Consider the following 14,033-nt stretch of genomic DNA (forward strand, 5'->3'; position numbering starts at 1 on the left):
AACAAACATAACAGTCAAAACCATTCTCAGCATCTGCTTTAGAAACCAACCAGATTATTCCACCACCATGTTCAGCTTCACTTATATAAATTTACTTTTGAAAAGTTAGGTATTCGGGTGGTGCCTGTGGCTCAAGGAGTAGAGCGCCAGCCCCATATACCAGGGGTGGTGGGTTCAAGCCCAGCCCCCCCAAAACTGCAAAAAAAAAAAAAAAAGAAAAGAAAAGTTAGGTATTCATCCAAAAGAACATCTTCTCTTTACAGGGCCTCTCCTCCCACAGTGTCCACTGTGAACAACCACCCTCTTCCTTCCCTGTAATTACCAGTGCTCTTGTTCCAAGCAAGTGATGACTTTAACGGCTAAAACACCTTTTAAAACTGAGCAAAATGCTACAGAAAGAAACCGATATCCACTTAAGATATGAACAGTGAAGTCGTTTTTCTTATCTAGAAATTTGTAACTAAAATGTTGCAGAACATAATAACAATTGTTAATCATAGGTCATATAGGTTTTCCTTTAAAAAATATGGCTTTAAAATAAATAAATGGTAAGTTGCAAAAAAAAAATAAACAAAAAATGAGCTTTGTTACAATATTTTTTAAATAAGGAATCTAAGGTTAGACTTAAAGCCTCTTGAGCAAAGCCAAAGATTTAACTGCCTATAGATACCTATATGAACTGGGTTAATTCATTTTTTCTAGAGGTCCCAAAGTAACTTGTCAGGAAGTGATATTCTACTTACCGCACATCAGGAAATGTTACAGTTGAGGTATCAGGCCATATTATTCAAAGAGCTTTCATTAACCTTATGAAGTCAACCTGGTTCTTTAAAGCAGTTTGTTCCTTCCTGAAAATATACTATTATAGCATCTCCATATAGCATCCTTTTATAAAAAGGATATACAATAATATGATTAGTAATTAATAATATAATAATAAATATAATAATTAACAATACAATAATAGATAATACAATAATATTGTATTGTTAATACAATAATAAAATGTAATTACATTACATTACAGTATAATTACATTATATTGCTACAAAATTATTATTTTTAATTTTTTATCACTCATTCTTTTTTTATTTTATTTTTTTTGTACCGCCCTCGGGTAGAGTGCTGTGGCGTCACAGCTCACAGTAACCTCTAACTCTTGGGCTTATGCGATTCTCTTGCCTCAGCCTCCTGAGCAGCTGGGACTACAGGCACCCGCCACAACGCCCGGCTATTTTTCTGTTGCAGTTTGGCCGGGGCTGGGTTTGAACCCGCCACCCTCGGCATATGCGGCCCGCGCCCTACTCACTGAGCCCCAGGCGCCGCTGCCCACTCATTCTTTTTATTAGCAATCATTGGCATTCTTACCAGTACTGTCCTAATGTAGTCTTTTTTTCTTTCTTTTTTTTTATTGTTAAATCATAGCTGTGTACATTAGTGCAATCGCCTGTACCCATTCTAAGATGCACCATAGATGTGGCCCCACCCATTATGGGGCCCTCCCTTCCTCCACCAAGACCTCCCCCCTCCCTTTTTTTTTTTTTTGTCAAAACAGAATCTCACTTACCGCCCTCTGGTAGAGTGCGGTGGCGTCACACGGCTCAAGGCAACCTCTAACTCCTGGGCTTTCATGATTCTCTTGCCTTAGCCTCCCAGGCAGCTGGAACTACAAGTGCCCACCACAACGCCCGGCTATTTTTTTGTTGCAGTTTGGCTGGGGCTGGGTTTGAACCCGCCACCCTCGGCATATGGGGCCGGCGCCCTACTCACTGAGCCACAGGCGCCACCCGCCACAAAATTATTATTACATTATTACAAAATGTAATAATGATATGTATTAATTGTTCACAAATGTTGGAGAAATCAAGTAAAGGGAAAATTCGTATTTCTAATTGCTTACACGATTATACTTTACTAATTTCTTGTAAGGTGTAAATAGCTCAAAAGAAGGGGAAAAAGTTTTTTGACTTTTGGAAAATGAAATACCAAAAGAATCAGTAATGTTTAAGCAAAAGTCATAAAAATGTAGTTTAGATCCATGTTATTAATTTTTTTTCTACTTGAGGTTGGGTTAGTAATCCTCAGGAATGCATCACCTTTTAAATAAAGTCTTGGAAGTTTTCTTACTTCTCCTGGCATGATATCCTAAATTATTGTCTGCATGTGTATTTAAAGGAAACTGAAAAAGTCTTTTTCTATAAATTGCCTTAAAGGAGCAAATTTTAGATTGTAGTCAGTTAAAAATCACTTTTTCAGAGGAACTGAAGTAAAACAATAATTGTCTGTGGATGAGAAAAGTTTTAGAATTGTCATGGTTAAAGAGAAAACGGACAAAGAAATTTGGTTAAAAATTGGGGCAGGGCTGGAGCAGCACCTGTGGTTTAGTGGGTAGGGCTCCAGCCCCATATACTGAGGGTGGCGAGTTCAAACCCAGCCCTGGCCATACTGCAACAAAAAAATACCTGGGCGTTGTGGTGGGTGCCTATAGTCCTAGCTGCTCAGGAGGCTGAGGCAAGAGAATTGCCTAAGCCCAGGATTTGGAGGTTGCTGTGAGCTGTGACGCCATGACACTCTACCAAGTGCAATAAAATGAGACTCTGTCTCTAAAAAAAAAAAAAAAAATTGGGGGCAGGGCATATAACACTTTAACTTAAAAACCATAATTATTTTTGATAACATACATCAAAACATCATAATTTTAGGATTTCATACAATTTTGGAATACATATTAAAAATATGCTTATATAAACATAACTCAAAAACAATTAAACACCATTTCATATTTGACTATTTCCAATATAGTTTTAACATACCAAATAAGCTGTATATTCCTCTCTTAGACTTTCAATGGCTCTATTTTTTTAAAAAACCTAGTCTGAGGTCAAAAAGACTGAATTTAGAATTTTTATCTAGGGAAGTTTATCAAATATCAAAGGTCTAAACCACTTGTCATAAAACAAGATCATAAGTTTACTAAAAACAAATGTCATTTATTCAACCAAAGTAATAATTTAAATATTTTAAGGGCAAAAATTTTACTCTTTAACTGAGTTCCAGATAAGTAAGACCTCATAAAGACAAACTGAAAACAAACTAATAAAGGAAAAAAGAAAACTATCTCACCCTTTTTTTTTCAGTTTACTCAAAAGGATGAATAAATTTTTTACTATCTCCATTCATCTTACTCAAAAATTTTGTTTAAAAAAGAAAATCAATTTTCATTTTTGCAGTAGTGTATGCAATGTGAAGTCTAATTTTAATAAAAATTTACAAACAAATCCATTCAATCTTCATTAAACCATAGAATGAGATTTGTGTGAAGTTTTACAATTTTTCTCTACTTTTACATCTATTCACTTTTTCTATCATTTTATTCATTTAATTTGAACCTATTTTAAAAACTTCAAATTGGGCAAAATTATTTTTTCAATGAAAACAAATTTTTATGCTTTTGTAACCCTTGTTACCAAAACAAAATTTTATTTTCTTCATATGGTTTGTATATATAATTGTTTCTTGTATATCTAGTAGTTTTAATTACATATGTTAATTACCATGTCGACTCTTAGGAATCCTAATTTTGCTAAAAAAAAATTAGGAGGAAAATAATTTGACCTTCAGACAACCAACAGACTTATTTGAAGTACGTGATCAACAGGTTCAGCTGAAAATGTCTAAATAAAAAAAATTTTTAATTAATTCATTTTTTTATTGTTGAGGATTCATTGAGAGTACAGATAACCAGGTTATACTGATTGCATTCCTTAGGTAAAGTAAATAAAATTCTGAAAATGTTTTTAATCTTATTTTTCCAATGATTTTAAAATTAACTATATTTATTAAAGATTATTAAGGTCACATGAACTTGAAAATCATTGGGGCTAGATTTTTTTGTTTTTTAATGAGTACTCATTTATAAGTTAAGTTGGCCCCATTGAAACTGTTCATGCAGATTGATGAAGGGGTTCAAGGCAACAACTAGAATAAGGGCCACAAAATAACTCTGTACAGGCATAGGCTTAGCTGAAATAATGATAAAAATCTGCCATTGTCCCCTTGTTTACTTGATCACAGTTAGTCACTGTCCCCTTGTTTGCTTCTCTATAATTGCTACTCTAGGGGGCACAGCTGATAGTTACCATTCTTAACTTTTCTTTGTAGATAGCATCACATTTTGAAATGTTAAAGGTCGTTAGTTTACAAGATATTTTCCATGTCCCACATTCTAGTGCATTGGCTAACCTGACCAAGAAACAACCTCTACTTGAATCATGACCCCCACAAACTGAAGCAAAACAAGAAAATGATTTCCACACCACTGTAATTTTATCCCAAATTTAGCCAAATAGAAAATTCATTAATCCCCTGCCTATCAAACTATCCTTAAAAACCCTGTTTCCTGAATTCTTGGAGAGGTGGATGTGAGAAATTGCTCCCATTTCCTCCACTTAGTGCTATGTGGAATAAACTCTTTCTCTGCTGTAAACCTTGGTGTCTCTGGGTATTGGCTTTGTCTCTTGGGCAGTGGGCAGATGAATCTGGCTGGGTGGTAACACCATAAACAAGAGACAAGTATGTATGTATATACAAAGATAGAAACAAACATAATGAAGATTCAATAGTTTTGATTTTAAAACTCTAGCCATGGAAGGAAGTATGGAAAACTCTCAAAGAACTCAAATTAGACCTCCCTTTTGACCCTGCAATCCCATTACTAGGCATCTTATCCAGAAGAAGAAAGATCATTTTATCAGAAGGACATTTGCACTAGACTGTTACACTCAATTTATAGTCACTGAATTGTGGAAACAACCTAAATGCCCACCAACCCAGCAATGGATTAACAAGCTGTGGTATATCATGGAATACTATTCAGCCACTGAAAAAGATGGAGACGTTACATCTTTTATATTAACCTGGATTGAAGGGGAACACTCTTTTTTTTTTTTTTTTTTTTTTTTAGAGAGAGAGCCTCACTATGTAGCCCTGGGTAGAGTGCTGTCGCATCACAGCTCACAGCAACCTCATATTTTTAGGCTTAAGTGATTCTCTTGCCTCAGTCTCCCAAGTAGCTGGGACTACAGGCGCTCACACAACACCTGGCTATTTTTTTTTTTTTATTGCAGTTGTCATTGTTGATTTAGCTGGCCTGGGCTGGGTTCAAACCCGCCAGCCTTAGTGTACGTGGCCAGCACCCTACCCACTGAGCTACAGGCACCGCCAACACATTCTTCTTAGTAAATCATCACAAGAATGGAGAAGCAAGAATCCAGGGTACTTAATTCTGATATGAAGGCAGTAAATGATCTAATACAAAGTGGGGGGCAGAGGAATGAGGGAGCAAGGAGAGGGGGCGGGGAGGGGATGCAGGGTCACAGTATATGGCACACCTCTTGGGGGTGGGACACGATTGTAAAAGGAACTTTAACAAATGCAATCAGTGTAACCTAATTCTTTGTACCCTCAATGAATCCAAACTATAAAAAATAATAATAAAATAAATAAAACTCTAGGCATGAGACTGGCCAAACTCACCAGTCCAAAAGGGCAGCTGCATTGAAACCATGTCTTGAAAATAAAACAATTCAGAATGTACTTGTTTTACATGTAGCTCAAGTTCTTACAGAGAAAGCAGGGTGGCAATCTCTATTTCAAAACAGAGAGAGAGAGAAATCTAAGCCTGTTTATAAAGGAGATTGGGTATGTTAGAAGGAAGACAAAAATGGATGTTAGGAGATGAACTCTTAGTGATACCAGAATTTCGTTCTTCAGTATGTCCTTAGTCTCGGGGATTTGAAGAATGAACCCAAAGACCACAGATCAGTGGTAAGATAGGATTTTTATTGGAAGTTAGAAAGGAATACAGAAGAAGTAAAAAGCACCAGAGCTTCTGGAAGGAGGGAAAAACTAAACTAACTGGGGAGTCTTTATGTGGGCTCTTTTATCTAGGGGTATGAGCTCTTGAGAATTACATTTGGCCAGGACTTAGCAAATAGAAGCACGTTTTCAACGTTAATGAGTGTTATTGACCAAGTCCCTCCAGCTCAGGGCAAAAGGTCAGGGTGTTCCCTTCATGAACTTGCCCAAACCTAAGAAAACTGGGGTGCCCTGTCTAGCCTTGAATGGGGAGAACCCTGTATCAATAGGAATTTATCTTTGGACTTATAAAGAGACCAACTTTGTTTAGACAGGTAACATTGTATCTTGTGCCTCAAAAAGAAAGGGAAAGGGACAGGCAAAGGGAAAAGGAAAAGGAAGGAAGGGGAAGGGAGGGGAGGGCAGTGGAAGGGAAGGGAAGGGAAGAGAAGGGAAGGGAAGGGAAGGCAGTGGAAGGGAAGGGAAGGGAAGGGAGGGCAGTGGAAGGGAAGGGAGATGCCATGGGATCTCATCATGCAATGCTTTTGTAACATATTTTTTCACAAAGACATTACTCTAAGTATTTAAAACAGATATTATTTATGTATTTATTTATTTATTTGAGACAGAGTCTCACCATGTCGCCCTCAGTAGAGTGCCATGGCGTCACAGCTCACAGCAACCTCAAACTCTCGGGCTTAAGCAATTCTCTTGCCTCAGCCTCTCTAGTAGCTGGGACTACAACAACAGGTATTCACAACAATGCCTGGCTATTTTTTATTCCAATTGTCACTGTTGCTTTTTTAGCAGCCCCAACTACAGCTGCCTGCCACAATACCTGGCTACTTTTTTGTTGTAGTTGTCATTGTTGTTTAGCAGGCCTGGGCGGGTTTCGAAGCCACAACCCTCAGTGTATGTGGCTGGCACCATAATCACTGTGCTACAGGTGCCAAGCCAAAACACATCTTTTATATCCAGATGCACACAAAAAATAAACAATCCTCTACAGTTAAAACCATCTGCCATAAACAACTCTTGTTAATTGCCTTTAAAACTACATGGCTTTATTGGCGAATGTCTCCTCCAGCTTTTTTACAGTGAAACTGAAAGCACATGCAGTGAGAATAAGATGGAGTCAGGCAGGGCTAGGGCAGACATGACACAGCTGGTCAGGTGCTATAGGTCCTGCCTGACCTTCACCCCTGTCTCCTGTTCTCACTGTTTTGTAAATACAGCTCCGACCCTGAAGATGCCTTTGTTGAGTAGGTTAGGTGAATTGATTTAGGAGATTAACCATTGAATTGGAATGTTGTGATAGGTCACTGAAGTATGCAGATTATTATCTGGAATAAAGATTGGTGTGATCTTTGCTTTGAACTTTTAGGTATAAAACTGTAGTTCTGGGTTTAGCGCTCATAGCACAATGGTTATGGCGCCAGCCCCATACACCAAGGCTGATGGGTTTGAACCCCGCCTGGGCCAGATAAACAACAATGACAACTGCAACAACAACAAAAAATAGCCAGAACAGTTTGATGAGAATATTTCAGATTGTATATGAAACCAGCACGTTGTACCCCTTGATTGCACTAATGTACACAGCTATGATTTAACAATAAAAATAAAAATAAAAAATAAAAAAGTAGCTGGGCATTGTGGCAGGCACCTGTAGTTCCAGTTACTTGGGAGGCTGAGGCAAGAGAATTGCTTAAGCCCAAGAGTTTGAGGTTGCTGTGAGCTGTGACACCATGGCACTCTACCGAGACTGTGAGACTGTGTCAAAAAAAAAAAAAAAAGTTATTGGAATTGTGCTTTCTACCTCCCATCCCATCAAGGCTTGGTGGGCAAGAGGGTTCTATTCAGTCCTTAGGGGACTTAGGATTTTATTCTTAGTTTCACATAACATACATTCCAACAGCCCTAAATGCGTAATTTATTTTGATCCCACTGCTGGAAAATATGTGCATTCCCTGAGTGGAAAGAAAATAGCTAATATCATGCTGTAAATAAGTCCCTTTTTAAAAGAAAGAGAAGGCTCCCTGAACAAAAAAAAGAAAAGGATTTTGACCTGGTAAAATCTACCAGGAAATAGGCTAATAACAAATCTACTAGCAAACCCTTATGGGTTTTGCTTGCCAAAATCCTTTACGTATGGAATATTTTTAGTGAGATGTATTAGATTGTCTAATTTATTTAAGGTAAAAACAAAAAGTAACACCAGAATCTATTGCTTTACTGGGTAAATCTTCCTAAAAATGTCACATAAGGTATGTAATCATCTGAGTATAAAATGGAGATGTGTCATGACCAAACATATTTTTTTGTGTAAGCGATGCTGCCACAAACATCATTTAGAGACCTCATATGTTAATCTATTAATCTTGGCCAGAGCATGTCCTAACACAGTGGTTCTCAACCTTTCTAATGCCGCAGCACTTTCATACAGTTCCTGCGGGTCTTGACCCACAGGTTGAGAACCACTGTCCTAAGGGGAAATGAAGGAGACTGGAGTAACAGCCAAGGCAGGCCTGGACTTTTCACTGGTTTTGCTCTATTTTGCAATAACTGCAGCACAGAGATTATTAGCAAAGCCTGATACTGGGTGAAATCCCTGAAGATGTTTGTGAATCTGATTTGACGATTCGATTTGTGATAAATACTGGACAAACTGGTAAGTTTTGTGCACATGTATAATGAGAGGTATGCATACAGTGGCACATGTACTATCAAATCACTCAAACATATGAAAAACCTGTGTCTCGACTTACAGCAGGAGTTGCCAGTGCCCCTCTCATGCCCCTAGAAACCTCTGTTGTCCTTGGGCAAATTTCTGCACCTCTGTGACTGAGACCTTCTTATCCTCCTAGGGCTGATGGAAGCCTGGCTGCCCTCACATCACTGAATCTCAGGACTTGATATATAAATATCTCAGCTTCTTTTGCTTTTCTAATATGCAAGGGCTATTTGAGACCACTTCTTTAAAAAACGGAGGGCACCGTTGTAGCGCAGAACATGCCACTCCAAGACTGTAGGAAACCAGAACATGCCATCCCAAAATACTCTTCTTTGGCACATTTCAAGCTGCTTTATTGTGAGACACTATGGCACAGGGGCAGCTCATTTAAAAAAACTGCCTTACATGTATAAGATAAATCTACCTTGGCAAAATTATCTGAATCCCCAAGGGGGCTTCTCCTAGACAAATTTTATGGCCTACGAGATTCTTGCCTGCAAGAAAAAGGAAACCTTCATTCCCCGCGCATTTCCTGCCCTCCCCCTTCCACCCCTCGTCTCCCTTCCACTATTCCTCTCAGTAGCTCAGGATGCCTTAGAAACTTTAGCCCTTCTTGGAACCTCATGTTTCTGTGGGACCCTTGTGAGTACACACACATGATCAAACAGGCTTTCTTGCTGTTGATCTGCTTTATGCCAAAGAATAAGGAGAAGCCATTTCTTCTCCATGAGAAGCCATTTCTCTCTCCCTTACAATGTGAAAAGGTCGTTTCTCATCCCCAAGACTAGGAAAAACTCCGCTGATATGAGGGAAAGGAGAATAAGTATAAAAGCGTAATGGTGGCTGAGGGGCGTCAGGTAAAAGAGACGTCAGAGAAGCAGGACTGAGAGCCTCTGACAGAAAGGAACGTGCTGTGAGAAGAGAGGAGCCTTGGACGACGCATCTGCCACTCACACTGGGATTCCCTCCGCACTGTCCTGAATCACTGTGGGAGCTGAGTAACCAACTGAAGACCACCCAGCTCCAGACTATACGGATAAGCAGAGGCACACCTTGCTCTTTTGCACACCTCGCTCTGTTGCACACCTGGCTCTATTACACTCCACTTTGTTGAGCTTTGCACATAGAGTGTTTTTTACAAATTGAAGGTTGGGGTAACCCCGTTTGGAGCAAGTCTATAGATGCCATTTTCCTAATAACATCTGTTCACTTCATGTCTCTCTGTCACATTTGTAATTCTCACATTATTTCAGATGTTTTCATTGTTGCATCTGCTCTGGAGATCTGTGTGAAATTATACCCCCAGCCCACAGAAACAGTGGACTCGCTGGGACTAACCGAGGTGCTCAGTGTTTAAACAGAAGGAAGTGGCCATGGCTGGGTGAGAAAGTGGTCACTCACTCTGTGTTCTCAGAGAGATGCTGCAAAAGTTTCACAGGACCTCCCTTTCTACAACCAAGCCAAACTGGTTCCTGTTATTGGTTGACTGTAACTGGAAATTCCCCAAGCAACCACCAACAGACCACCTGGGGCCAAACAACCCACCATTTGGAACAAGCCAATTAAGAGTGACTGGTAAATTGGAGCTTTAATGTCATCCAGTCAGGACTCTGTTCCTCAGTCCCGACTCCCCTCTCCCTCCTATAATTTTCACCTTAGTAAACTCTAACTCAACAACTCCCTGGTGGAGAGCACATTTGTTTTACATGGAAGGCTGTGCCTCCCCAGTTTGCAGATTCCTTTTAGCTAATAAAGTTCCCTTTTGCCTCCGCAAATCTCACTCATCTTTTTTTTATTTATTTTTTATTAAGATTAAATCATAGTTGTGTACATTAATGCGATCATGGGGTACCATACACTGGTTTTATTAACAGTTTTTCACATGTTCATCACACTGGTTAACATAGCCTTCCTGGCATTTTCTTAGTTATTGTGTTAGACAATTATATTCTGCATTTACTGAGTTTCACATGTATCCTTGTAAGATGCACCGCAGGTGTAATCCCACCAATCACCCTCCTTCTGCCCATCTTCTCCCCTCCCTCCCCTCCCTCTGCCCCTTCCACATATTCTTAGTTTATAACTGGGTTATAACTTTCATATGAAAGTCATAAATTAGTTTCATAGTAGGGCTGAGTACATTGGATACTTTTTCTTCCATTCTTGAGATATTTTACTAAGAAGAATATGTTCCAGCTCCATCCATGTAAACATGAAAGAGGTAAAGTCTCCATCTTTCTTTTTTTTTTCTTATTAAATAATAGCTGTGTACATTGATATGATCATGGGGCATCATACACTAGTTTCATAGACCGTTTGACACATTTTTACCACAATGGTTAACATAGACTTCCTGGCATTTTCTTAATTATTGTGCTAAGACATTTACATTCCACATTTACTAAGTTTCGCATATAACCTTGTAAGATGCACCACAGATGTAATCCCACCAATCCCCCTCCCTCTACCCACCTGCCACCTTCCTCCCCTCCCCTTCCCCCTTCCCCCTATTCTTAGGTTGTAACTGGGTTATAGCTTTCATGTGAAAGCCATAAATAAGTTTCATAGTAGGGCTGAGTACATTGGGTACTTTTTCTTCCATTCTTGAGATACTTTACTAAGAAGAATATGTTCCAGCTTCATCCATGTAAACATGAAAGAGGTAAAGTCTCCATCTTTCTTTAAGGCTTCATAATATTCCATGGTGTACATATACCACAATTTATTGATCCGTTAGTGGATCGATGGGCACTTGGGCTTTTTCCATGACTTAGAAATTATGAATTGGGCTGCAATAAACATTCTGGTGCAAATATCTTTGTTATAATGTGATTTTTGGTCTTCTGGGTATATACCTATTAGAGGAATTATAGGATTGAATGGCAGATCTATTTTTAGATCTCTAAGTGTTCTCTGAACATCTTTCCAAAAGGAATGTATTAATTTGCATTCCCACCAGCAGTGTAGAAGTGTTCCCTTTTCTCCACATCACTGGTCTTTTGTTGACATCTGTAATCAGTGATCTTCGTAATTTGCTATTGTAATTGTTTTGAGATGCCACGAACGATACCCATAGAAGACGGTGCTGTGGATGTTCTGGCCTCTCCACTCACTGATCATTTCCCACCTCTCTCCTCCTCCTCAGGCCTGCCTATTCCCTGAGACACAGCAAGATTGAAATTAAGCCATGTAATAACCCTACAATGCCCTCTAGATATAGAAGTGAAAGAAAGAGTCACAAATTTTTAACTTTAAAGCAAAAGCTAGAAGTGACTAATCTTAGTGAGGAAGGCGAGTTAAAAACCTAGATAGGTTGAAAACTAGGCCCTTGGCACAAAACAACTAGCCATGTTGTAAATGTAAAATTCTTGAAGGAAATTGGAAGTGCTGTAATAAAGGCAAAAATGATAAGAAAGGAACACAGCTTCATTGTTGAGGTAGAGAAAGTTTTAATGGTCTGGAGGAATGATCAAACCAGATCAAAACAAGGCCCTAACGCTTCCATTTCCTGAAGGCTGAGAGAGGTGAGGAATCTGCAGAAGAAAGGCTGGAAGCTGGCAGAGGTTGGTGGTTCACAAGGTTTAAGGAAAAGAAGCATCTCCATAGCGTGCAAGTGAAGAGTGGAGCAGCAAGTGCTGAGAAGAGAATTGGAGCAAGTTACCCAGAAGATCTACTCCAATCATAGATAAAGGTGTCTACACTAAACAACACATCTGCAGTGTAGACCAAACAGCCTAAAACAGGAGAAGATGCCATCTAAGACTTTTCGTAGCTAGAGAGGAGAAATCAATGCCAGGCTTCAAAGCTGCAAAGGACACACTGACTCTCCTTTTAGGGGCTAATGCAACTGCTGACATAGGTTGAAGCCAATGCTCATTGACCACTCTTAAAATCCTAGGGCCTTACAAATTATGAGAAATATATTCTCCCTGTGTTCTGTAAATGGAACAACAAAGCCTGGATGACAGTTTAGCTGTTTACAGGAGGATTTACTAAATATTTAAGATCAATATTTAGACCTAGTGCTCAGGAAAAAAAAATATTTATTTTAAAATACTGTTGCTTATTTTTTATTGGTATTTTTAAATATATAAAGAAATGTATCATATCTAAATCTATGCATCAACATATAATAATTAATATGTAGATATTTATGCAAAAAACTATATTACTCCTAATGATTCACTTGGCCATCCATGAGGTCTAATCTCCATGGTATCTATAAGACATTAATGTTGTTACATGTGCTACCGCAACATTCACGCTGCAGCCCATGGGACAAGGATGTGTTTCACCTTCCAACTCATCATTTAATAAATACATGTTATAAGACTATAGCTGCCAGAGATAATTGATTCTTCAGATAGATCTAGGCAAAGTAAATTTTTTTTTTTTTTTTTTTTTTACTTTTAATCCCGGACCACATTAATTTGTTACATTCACTTCCCCAGCTTAAGGTATAGACAGTCCCCGAGTTACAAACAGGCAAAGTAAATTTAAAATCTTCTGGAAAGTTTTTACTGTTCTAGATGCCTTTAAGAATACTTGTAATTGGCTGAATGCCAGTATCTCACTGAGTAGGGTGCCAGCCATATACACCAAGGCTGGCAGTTTCAACCCTGGCCCATGCCTGCTATACAACAAGAACAACAACAACAACAAGAACAAAAGCTGGGCATTAGGACAGGCGCCTGTAGTCCCAGCTACTCGGGAGGCTGAGGCAAGAGAATCTCTTAAGCTTAAGAGTTTGAGGTTGCTCTTTCTGGAAGGAAGTATGGAGAAACCTCAAAGCACTCAAGCTAGAACTCCCGTTTGATCCTGCAATCCCATTACTGGGCATCTACCCAGAAGGAAAAAAATCCTTTTATCATAAGAACACTTGTACTAGAATATTTATTGCAGCTCAATTTACAATCGCCAAAATGTGGAAAGAGCCTAAATGCCCACCAACCCAGGAATGGATTAACAAGCTGTGGTATATGTATACCATGGAATACTATTCAGTTATTAAAAAAAATGGAGAGGGCGGCGCCTGTGGCTCAGTGAGTAGGGCGCCGGCCCCATATACCGAGGGTGGCGGGTTCGGACCCAGCCCCGGCCAAACTGCAACAGAAAAATAGCCGGGCGTTGTGGCGGGCGCCTGTAGTCCCAGCTGCTCGGGAGGCTGAGGCAGGAGAATCGCGTAAGCCCAAGAGTTAGAGGTTGCTGTGAGACATGTGACGCCACGGCACTCTACCCGAGGGTGGTACAATGAGACTCTGTCTCTACAAAAAAAAAAAAAAAAAAAATGGAGACTTCACATCCTTCGCATTAACCTGGATGGACATGGAAGACATTATTCTTAGTAAAGCATCACAAGAATGGAGAAGCATGAATCCTATGTACTCAATTTTGATATGAGAACAATTAATGACAATTAAGGTTATGGGGAGGGGGAGGAAAA

The sequence above is a fragment of the Nycticebus coucang genome, chromosome 12 (genome assembly GCF_027406575.1).
Source record: "Nycticebus coucang isolate mNycCou1 chromosome 12, mNycCou1.pri, whole genome shotgun sequence".
Lineage (NCBI taxonomy): Eukaryota > Metazoa > Chordata > Mammalia > Primates > Lorisidae > Nycticebus > Nycticebus coucang.